We start from the raw sequence: 6410 nt of genomic DNA, 5'->3' as shown, positions 1-6410 counted from the left end.
TGGATCTAGCTTTATAGTTTTTTTAAAAAAATAAATTTATTTGTTTTATTTATTTATTATCTTTGGCTGTGTTGGGTCTTCGTTGCTGCGTGCGGGCTTTCTCTAGTTGTGGCGAGCGGGGGCTACTCTTTGTTGCAGTGCGCAGGCTTCTCATTGTGGTGGCTTCTCTTGTTGCAGAGCATGGGCTCTAGGCGCGTGGGCTTCAGTAGTTGTGGCGCACAGGCTCAGTAGTTGTGGCTCATGGGTTTAATTGCTCTGCAGCATGCGGGATCTTCCCGGACCAGGGATCGAACCCGTGTCCCCTGCATTGGCAAGCGGGTTCTTAACCACTGCGCCACCAGAGAAGTCCCAGCTTTTTAAAAAGCCAAATGGAAACCAAATAAGTATTAGTGCAGGTAAGAGGGCAGAGATTTCTAAGTGGCTCTGGTACAGAGATGTGAGCTAAATTACTTTCCTTCTCCTCTTTGTGGAGGGCAACACTTTTGTGTTTTCCAGGTGTCTGCTTCGTGCTTTCTTTCTTGGCTTTTACGGGACACCTACCATGTTGTAGATGGAGCCTAATGGACCAATTTGCCCCAGAGAGGTCTGACACTATCACACTTCTTGGCCACAAGTTTGAAAAGGTTGTGAGCAGGGAATATTGCCTCTCAGGCTGTGGCTTTCCTCCTTACTGTAGTGAAGCCTTTTTCTGACATTTCTGATGGCTTTGAGGATTATGGTGAGGACATTTCTAAGCCATGGTGTTGCTTCGGGTTACATTCCCTCAAGCAGCTCTTCTGTTGGAGAGAAGAGGTTCAGCTCCAGTCACATTGGCTGGGGTTTATTATGTCTATGTTGGTGTCTACTTGTTTTTTAACTGAATATAAGTTTCAGGAAGGGGAGAGTGTCTATTAATATCACAGAGAGGGTCATTTGATGTGAAACTGACATTCTGGAAGTTGGGCTCATACATCCCATTGCTGAGAAAAACAGGTCACAGGGGACCTGATTTCATCATCCATGGAAGCAATTAGACCTGCTGCAGGTCAAGAGGGGAGTCATCTCATCAGAGCACCTGAGAAAGCCCTCATTGCTACTTACCTACTACACTGACCTTACCTACAATTCCATCTATCGGGAAATGTACGTGAGAGCAGTTGGGGACATAGTTGCCTCACAGCTGCAGGGAAAACCTTTCCTTCTTCCTGGCTATTGGAGGGGACGATGGACAGTGATGCCACTGAAATAATAATGGTGACAACAGTGGTGACTTTTTTTGGTTAAATATTTTCCCTTTTAATGTGAGATGGATCACAGAGCGCCGTATAAAACATCCATGTACAGCTGAAAGAATACTCATAAGCAAACACCCCTGCCATGGTGGTAATAAAATTAAAATTTAAATGAATTCAAATAAAATTAAATTAAAATTTCAGTTAGTCACACTAGCCACATTTCAAGTGCTCAATAGTCAAATGTGGACAGTGGGTACCGTACTAGACAGAGCAGATATGGGACAGTCCATTGCCATAGAACGTTCTAGGAGACAGTGCTGCTCTAGATAGTTGATCACAGCACATAACAGAGGCATCTGTATTTTAAACCAAGACTCATAACTTGACTTGGAAGGGTATCTATTAGTGATCTTATATTATAACTAATAATTCAGCCTCATTTATTGTCATTTGTCTGAAGTGGGGTCTCCAGGTAGAAGCAGGCACTGTTGCTCCAGAGAGGACATGTTTTACATATGTCGTAACGATGCTCGAGGTGGGCAGTTCGGACTCAGTAAGACTTTGCTTTCTAAATGCCTCAGTGTTAACTTTACTCTCCCCATGAGACTGTGAGTGCCTTACGGACAAGGACCACATCTTTGTGCTCCAGAATATGCTCCATGGTACTAATCCCAAGGCCCAGCATGTGATAGAAGCTTGCTACCCTAATGATTTATTTTCAGATGCTGGACTTCAGAAAGCAAGTCATCTCGTTTGAGCCAGAGACAACCTCTCACAATAGAGCTTCAAACAATACTCTAATCAATGACCGTGTTAATGACAGCTCTGTTAATGTGCTGGCCCAAGTCACCATATAGACATGGTATAGTGCTTTGCTTTAGTGATCAAAACCCCCCAATCCTTGACATGGTCTATGAGACACTATGTGATTTCGATCTGCCTCATCTCACACCACTTTCTTCTCTTTCTAGAATGCTCCAGTGATACTGACCTTCTTCCGGGTCCTTGAATGCCTAGCTTCTCTCTCTGATCCTAGTGGACAAGCTCAGCATCCTGCCCCTTTAGAACGAAATGTCATTTTGATGGGGCTGTCAATCATATGGCCGCACTTTCCTTGCTGCAGAGGTGAGGGTGTGACTTAAGATGGACCAAGGAGAGTCCTTTCGGGGATTTTATCCAAAGGTAGTGGGAGAGAGAAGTCCTCTTTCTTCTGGATTTGCCAGTTCCAAAGACAAAAGCTGTCTGCAGCTCACTTGCCCCCAGGCTTCTCTCCCTATGGCATCTTGGAAGCCATACGCAGTAGGGGAGAATGAGGGCATTGCTCAGAGAGAAGCAAAGCTGAGTGGGGGGAGCGTGGTGGAGGAGCAGAAGGGTTTCTTAAGTCAAGCACAAAAAATATTAACTGTAAAAAGAAGTGGGGGCTTCCCTGGTGGTGCAATGGTTAAGAATCCGCCTGCCAATGCAGGGGACACGGGTTCGATCCCTGGTCCGGGAAGATCCCACATGTCACGGAGCAACAAAGCCTGTGTGCCACAACTACTGAGACCGCGTGTCACAACTACTGAAGCCCACGTGCCTAGAGCCCATGCTCCGCAACAAGAGAAGCCACCGCAGTGAGAAGCCCGCACACCACAAGGAAGAGTAGCCCCCGCTTGCCGCAGCTAGAGAAAGCCCGCTCGCAACAACGAAGACCCAATGCAGCCAAAAATAAATAAATAAATAAATTTATATAAAAAGAAATGGATACATTTGACTACATTAAAAATTAAAAACTGTTCATTAAAAGACAACATGAAGTAAAGAAATAGAGTAAAGAAAGACATTTGTAACTAAAACAAAAGAATATAGTCTTTTGAATACATAATAATATAGATTAATAACACATATATATTCCAGGTCAATATGAATCCATCCATAAAATTAAGACAGACAACACAATAGAAAAATGGGGCGAAGATTGGAACACACCCCTCTCAGCAGTGGAACTCTGGCCAGTAAACATTAATAGTCAGGGAAATACAAATTAAAACCACAACAAGATACCATATTGTACCATCTGATTGGTAAAAATTTTAAAGTCTGGTAATAATACCAAGTGTTGGTAAGGCTATGAAGCAAATGGAATTTACTGACAAGAATGTAAATTAGTTCAACCACTTTGGGAAACACTTGGGCATTATCTACACACTTTTAACCAACCACTTTACTCCTACCTAGGGAGTCTATACCCCAGAGAAGTTCACATGCCCTAGAGAAGCCTAGGAACAGGTGCACCAAGGAACACAGATGAGCATGTCAGTAACAGCCCTAAAATAGAATCATACTGCAGTAGTCTGCAAAAGGCTGCTATAACAATGTAACACAGACTGGGTGGCTTAAACCACAGAAGTTTATTTCCTCCCAGTTCTGGAGACTGGAAGTATGAGAACAAGGTGTCTGCAGAGTCTGTTTCTTCTGAGGGCTCTCACCTTGGCTTGTAGATGGTGTCTTTCCCCTCTGTCTCCATAAGGTCTTCCCTGTGTGTCTGTGTCCTAATCTCCTCTTATAAGGACCAAGTCATACTGGGTTAGGTCCCACCCCCATGACCGCATTTTAACATAGTTACCTTCTCAAAGTCCTTATCTCCAAATATCAGAGGTGCTGGGGGTTAGGAATTCAACCAATGAGTTTTGTGGGGAGACACAATTCATCTCATAACACAAACCTAATAATGTCAGTCAACAGGAGAATGGATAGATTGTGGCCTATTCCTACAGTGGAATCGGTTGCAGTGCAAACAGCTGAACTATATGTAATGGAAACCATGGCTGAATCTTAACAAAAGCAGCGTTGAGTCTCGGAAGATGAGTTGGGCCCCTAGATGTACCATGTAGTCTTCTCCTCAAGGAAGGGCCTGGGGTCTCAGCTGCTGGAGTTGCTTCTAGCAGGTGCCTTCAGCCCTCGGCTCCTCCAGGAACTGCTTCAGTTACAGAGGCTGCCTCAGCAGAGGGCGCACCCAACCAGGACGGCCCACACCCATGACGATCACTGCGGCCATCTTGGCCCAGCTCCGGGCAACTCTGAAGGACCCCGCATGTCAGCCAAGGCTGTCATTGGACCTGAATTACAGCTCAGTCCTCTGCCCACTCTTGCTTCTGTCCCCCACCTTTCCTTGCACAGGTGTTAGTCCCCAGGGCAGTCTTTAATAAATATCTGGTGCTCTAACTTCCATCTCAGCATCTGTTTCCTGAGGAACCCCACTTGGGACAGCTGGTTCCAGGAGTGGTCCTAGAAAGGAGGTTGTGTTAGTTTCCTGGGGCTGCCGTAACAAATTACCATGGACTGGGTGGATTAAAACAACAGATATGCATTCTCTCGCAGCTCTGGGAGCCAGAAGTCTAAAACCAAGATGTTGGCAGGGTTGGTTCCTTCTGTAGGCTCCCAGGGAGAATCTGGTGGCTTCTGGTGGTCCTTGATGTCCTTGGCTTGTAGACGCATCAGTCCAATCTTTGACTCCGTCTTCACGTCAACTTCTCCTCTGTGCCTTCTCTCCTTCTCTCTCGCCTTTTAATTTTTTGGCCACACCGCGTGCCTCGTGGGATCTTAGTTCCCCCACCAGGGATCGAACCCGGACCCCCTGCAGTAGAAGTGCAGAGTCCTAACCACTGGACCACTAGGGAATTGCCCTCTTTTTTTTATAAATACACTTGTCATTGGATTTAGGGTCCACCCTAATCTAGGAGGATCTCGCCTTGAGATTTTTAACTTAACTACATTTTCAAACATCATTTTTCCAAATACAGGTACAGTCCGAGGTTCCAGGACACATATAGTTTTGTGGGGCCACAGTTCAACCCACTACACAGGTGATAAGATGGGGTTTTGGACCCTGTCCTGATGGAAGCCAGGCACAAAGTGGAGCTCTAATTGCTGCCCCTTTCTATGGTGGTGAATGGGATGGTAGAGTGTTGGAAGGGAATGCGTTAACTGGTGCAGCGTTTCAGGTAGTTGGGAAATACGGGTGAAGTAGCAGCTGTAGGAACAATGGGATCGGGTGGCTGTACTCAGCTGGACACAGACAACAAAGAGCTGAGAGCATAGAAAGAGGCTCATCTCCCGCAGAAGGGCCGAGGCCCAGGTCCAGGACTGAATGCTCAGCGTGGCTGAGCTCCAGAGAAGGCAAAATCCCTGAGCAAGACAGATCTGCTGTGCCAGGTCAGGGTCCTGGTTGGAAAAGAACAGGACCCCAACACACAGGATGGGGACAGCCAGGCTGGTGTCTACAGCAACCTGGAACTCCCAGACCCTTCAGAAATAGCCCACTTCTCCTTATAAGAGTTAGCGCACCCCCCTTTTACTCAGAGCCTATGCAGAGGTGTCATCCTCTCCAGGCAACACATGCTCTCCTAGCGTCTGCTTCCCTCCGCTCCCTCCACCCGTTGCCTATAACTAGAGCTAAGTCAAAACAGAACCCAGTGGGGTTGACCTGGTGCTGCTAGAGAGCTGCAACACCAAGGCAGCACGTTCCAGAAGGAGCTAGGAAACCTGCAGATGTGATGAGGATGAAATAACCGGGGTATAACTGTTTATGTGGAGAACAAGAAAAGGATGCCTCTTAATATCATTATAATTGAATATTAATAAGAGCCATCCAGTGTATTAAGTGTAAAAAAGAAAAGAGTTTGAACATCAGGAAAGAGAAGACAGATGATCTGTAGATGATATGATTGTCTACCGGGAAAATTTAAGAGAGTAAATCCATTGGGAAACGTGCAATCAATACTAAAATTTTTTTTTTTTTGCGGTACGCGGGCCTCTCACTGTTGTGGCCTCTCCCGCTGCGGAGCACAGGCTCTGGACGCGCAGGCTCAGCGGCCATGGCTCACGGGCCCAGCTGCTCCGCGGCATGTGGGATCTTCCCGGACCGGGGCACGAACCCGTGTCCCCTGCATCGGCAGGCGGACTCTCAACCACTGCGCCACCAGGGAAGCCCAGTGGGTTATTTTTTTTTACCAACTATGTAAATTTGAAATGAAATCACAATTTAGAATGTTTGTAAGGGGAATCTAATGTGTGAATCACTCGGAAGAAAAGAATTCAAAGCTTGAGATTTGAAACTGATAAGGCATTTCTGAGCTTGTCAACAAGGAACAGGTTCCCCTAGGTATGCCCAGGGTTGGCTGGTTTGCCCGTTTTTTGTGAGGTTCATGAATTAAG

At 46.2% G+C, this 6410-nt stretch overlaps 1 non-coding gene across 1 annotated transcript; it reads right to left on the bottom strand.

Annotated features, from left to right (window-relative positions):
* Nucleotides 1-4800: 4800 nt before the first annotated feature.
* On the bottom strand, nt 4801-4873 carry TRNAR-UCU (transfer RNA arginine (anticodon UCU)). The gene has a single exon. It is a non-coding gene; the product is annotated as a tRNA-Arg (tRNA).
* Nucleotides 4874-6410: the final 1537 nt, after the last annotated feature.

This window comes from Delphinapterus leucas, chromosome 8 (genome assembly GCF_059928025.1).
Source record: "Delphinapterus leucas isolate spDelLeu-1000000601 "Yukka" chromosome 8, BTC_Dleu_Yukka2, whole genome shotgun sequence".
In the NCBI taxonomy this organism is placed as follows: domain Eukaryota; kingdom Metazoa; phylum Chordata; class Mammalia; order Artiodactyla; family Monodontidae; genus Delphinapterus; species Delphinapterus leucas.
This window is presented reverse-complemented; position numbering and strand designations above follow the sequence as displayed.